Below are 4,675 nucleotides of genomic sequence, written 5' to 3' on the forward strand. Positions count from 1 at the left end.
ATATTAACGATTAAACCACAATATACAACGACTGTATTACAATAATCCAAAAACGAAGAAAATATAAAAACTAATTAGTATAACAAACTTACAAATTAAAACCTCTAATATAATAGCATATCTCCAAAAATGGTCATAAGACCTCAACCCAACACAAAAACCTTTAAGTTTGTTTTCTTTCTGAAATTTGTATATGATTTGTGTGTATGTCATCCCAAAAGATTGACATTTTTATAGTAAATTTTTCACTAAATGCTAATTAAACATAATATAAGTTATAAAACTTTTGAGTGTTAAATCATAATTAAGAAAACTTTTGAGTTGCATTAGTTAAAAAATAGGGTTTCAAATGCATGAGATTCAAGAAAAAATGCTAGCTTTATAAGTATGTATGATATAGAATTGTACATTAGGTAATCATGGCAAGCATGAACCTCAACCCCCCGATTTAATATTTCCTATCTTCTGCCATTCGTTATGTATATTTTTCCTTTGTAATTATATGTTTTTTTTTCTTGGTAATTATATGTTTCCATAAATGTAATCAACCTAACAAATGATTTTAACATTAGTATTAGTCAAGTATGATTTAATTTTATTTTGTTATAGTTTAATTTCAATACAAAATTACTAATTTACTATTATTTGATAATTATAAAAATTCCTTTTTAGCCTTTATATCATATTTGATTGTATAGCTCGGATATGCTTTTGGTTCTCAATGGAAAAAAAAACAACCACATTTAAATAAACATAGCACCACCATCGCCGGCTGGAATATTTACTTCTTGGACAATCCGGCTCATCTTCATCACATGAATCTGTCTAATCCGGATCGTAGCAGATGACATTGATCTTCTTCAATATCACCTTGGAAGTTATGATGTTTTGACAATACGCGCATGGTATCTCATGTCTTCCAAGTTTATGTAAGTTTCAACACATTGAATTGGTGATGGGTAATTAACCTCTATTGCTTTGTAAACACAAGAAAAACAGAGATGTGATAGAATTGCCTTAACAAGGTTTAAAAGGACTAAGAAGCAGATGAAGGAGAAACAAGCCGAAAGAATTCTTTCTACAAGCCATCAATCCATAAAAAAACACCATTGATATGATGATATGTGGAAATATAAGAAAAACATAATTCCAAAACAAGAAAAGGCAGAATTACAAAACAGGGTCAAATTTTTCTTGTAACTTCCCAAATACTTTGAATTCAATTTTTTTCCTAAGTACATGTGATGATGTAAATATGTAAAAGACAAACATTTTTAGATAAAAAAAAGTTGGTGATCCGTTTGTGTCACTCATACAATATATTAGATCATCACATCACAACCAATAAGTCATGTACATTTAAATTATATATATAAAAAAAGATAGTTTACATTAAAAATAGATTGAATTTTTTAAAGTTTTAACACAAGGATAAGAATTCCTAATACCTATATTAGAAATCTTCTTTTTCTTCATTGTTCAAGTCAAGACTTATTTTTATGTTGAAATCCTAAAATAAACTTATTAATTTGGTACAAACATTATATTAACACTTCTGAATGAATAAATTTATTAGTTGTTACAATTAAAATAAGGTGTCAAAGTAGGTGTATCGTCAAAACATGTGATTTCTTCCTACGGATAACAATTTGTCAATTCTTAACTACATATATAAATAATTAATATGGTAAATTATTGTATTAATAATACATTGTTCCAATAAGGCGATGGTTAGTAGGTTATATTCATTAAAAATACATTTAACTGATTTTTAACTCATCTAATAAGATTTTTTTGCCATACTATATTTGGATTGTATTTATTTGATGTACAAGGCAGATATTGTATAGCCTAGTCCATGGTATTCATGTACGTATTTTACTTATATAGATATTGTATAGCCTAGTCCATGGTATTCATGTGCATATTTTACTTATATATTTTCAATAAGAGATGATCATTATGAAAATAATATCAAACCTATTATGGTATTATAAAAATACATGATTGACCATCTCTTAATCTATCTCTTCTCTCTCCCCCGTCTCTCCCTGGTGCAACACAAGCCGCCATTAGCTCTCCTACCTTGCAACTTTTTTTTTCATATATCTATTATCATCATCTCATGGCAACTGAGAAACCATATGGAATTACGAACATCAAATCATATATTCCATTTATTATTGACCTCAATCGTCTCAATTACAATGCATGGATATAGCTTTCAAAGAAACCTACTGTAGAGGTTTTGGTGTTTCTGATCATCTTGACGAACCAAACAATAAAGCCATGAATTCTTCCTACAAAGTTGAATGGAATCAAATCGATTCCATCATGAAGATATGGATCTATGGAACCATCTCTCAATCTTTACTTCATACGAGTCTAAATAAAACGAAAGTGCTAGACATGTACGGTGAAGCCTTGAAACTTTGCTTCATCGTAATAAGGATAACAAGATCATTCAATTAGACAATGAACTTCAGAATATTACTATTGATGATTTGTTTGTGACTGATTATTGCACTCACATCAAAACTATTTTGATCTTCATGATAACATTAATGTGATTGTTCCTGGAAAGAACCTTGTCATATATACCATCAACGACATCTCCCCCAAATTTGACTACATTTCTATTTTAATTTGATTTCAATATCATCTTCCCATGATTCTAGAAACATATTCCATACTTTTATTAGAAGAGTAGAGGTTGAACCATGTTGTCCCATTCAAATCATTCATCATCCTCAACAACCTTAAACACATATCACATATGCGAAAATCAATGTTATCGCAAAGGATTTCAATGCGGAGGAGGACGTGGAGGTTGATCCAACTGTGTACAAGGCATAGGGTGTGGCAGTGCCGTTGCCCTGCCATAATACATCAATCATCATTAATGGGTGGTTTAGTGGTTCCTACATACACACCATATAGTAATCTTCATGCCCTTTCTGACCGTTTTATTTGTCATTGGGCCTATTGCCGACACTCAGATTAACCCAACACACAGCTGAGCTCGACAACCCCAAACGTTGTACACCGACTAGCCCGCTTAACTATAATTTGGCCAAACAACAGTAACTCCAACTTATGGTTGTCGAGGCCAACAAAATAAATAACTCTAAATCTTGTACACTAAAATAGTGTATAGTGGTAAAGAGGTCGAATCCACAGAGATTGGTTCAATTTGTTACTCAATGTAAACTCCATTGTAAAAATATTTGTAAAATGACAATAAAACTCCATTGTAAAAATATTTGTAAACTCCAACGTACTGAGTTAACCACCCCGATGGTGGTCAACGCAAAACAGGAGTACGCCCAGCGTACTAGAGGAGTACGCTCCGCGTACACCCTCTGTTGGGCTTTTGACGATTTGGGCTTCGGGGTTGGGCCACTTTTGGGCCAGGTTTGACATAGGCCTTGCTAGACTTTCTGAATAATTGTGTTTTGGGCCAGTTTTGGATTTGGATCTTAAAATAAGGCCCAATTAGGGAGTTGGGCCCAATTGGGAAAATTGGGCAAATAATGGGCCTTAAATATATGGACTTCTGGACAGTTGATTTAATAATTGGGCCTTGGCCCAAATTAGAGAAAAGGCAATATTGACTATGTGGACCTTTAGTCAAGATTGATATCCCATGTGTTGACTTAGTAATTGTTATTTTGGATAGTTCAGGATTTTCGGTGAGACAGCGATCAGAGACTTTTAGTCCAGTTCAGCACTACTTGCGAGGTGAGTTATCCTCACTATACTAAGGGGTCTAAGGAACCAAGGCCGGCCCATTGGATTAATATCCTGGTAGTTATTGATATGCTGAGTATGAGTTAGATATGCATGTTAGTTTGATATGCTAGTCTGGTAGATCTGTAGGACTACCTGTGATACCGTATGATTATCTGTATGAACATTATCTGTTATACGTCGACACATTATGTGGGTAGGGTTGAGTTTGCACTGCTCCGTGCGGTGACCAACAAACCCTGGAGTATGTCAGATATGAGTTGCAGGCCAGGGAGAGCATGCCAGACTCATACTGAGGACTCCTAAGCATTCCAGATGCGAGTTGAGGGCCAGGGGAGCATACCAGACTCGCACTGAGGGCTAATCATTTCGTTACAGTCCAAGGACTGAGGGAGCAAGCCAGATATGAGCTGTGGGCCTGTGAGGCAAGCCAGACTCATATTGTGGGCTTAGGGGTAATCCAATCTGTAGAGTTGTGGACCCATTACATGTTGTTATTATGTGTACTATTTGTTATGTATCAGTATTTTGGGGGAACTCACTAAGCTTCGGGCTTACAGTTTCAGTTTTGGTTTCAGGTACTTCGGATGATCGCGGGAAGGCGAAGGCGTGATCGTACAACTCCTCACATTTTATGATTTTGATTTCTGGGATACTCTGACATGAAACTATTTTGAAAACACTTTGTAATAACTAATGGTTTTTAATTGGTTGAAAAAGTTTTAAATTGGCTTGAATTTTATGGATGTTACAAGTTGGTATCAGAGCCTTAATTTGAGTGAATTGGAGGAACACTCGTGTGAATCCAGTCTCAAACTAAGGAAAATATTTTCAAAATGGTTTTCAAAATAATTAAAAGAGGATGCAGAGTGTACGATCAACCGGAGCCAGTAAGTAGACCCCAAAATACCATACAGTTATTTGA

The sequence above is a fragment of the Lactuca virosa genome, chromosome 4 (genome assembly GCF_052849685.1).
Source record: "Lactuca virosa cultivar CGN04683 chromosome 4, Lactuca_virosa_CGN04683_v6, whole genome shotgun sequence".
In the NCBI taxonomy this organism is placed as follows: domain Eukaryota; kingdom Viridiplantae; phylum Streptophyta; class Magnoliopsida; order Asterales; family Asteraceae; genus Lactuca; species Lactuca virosa.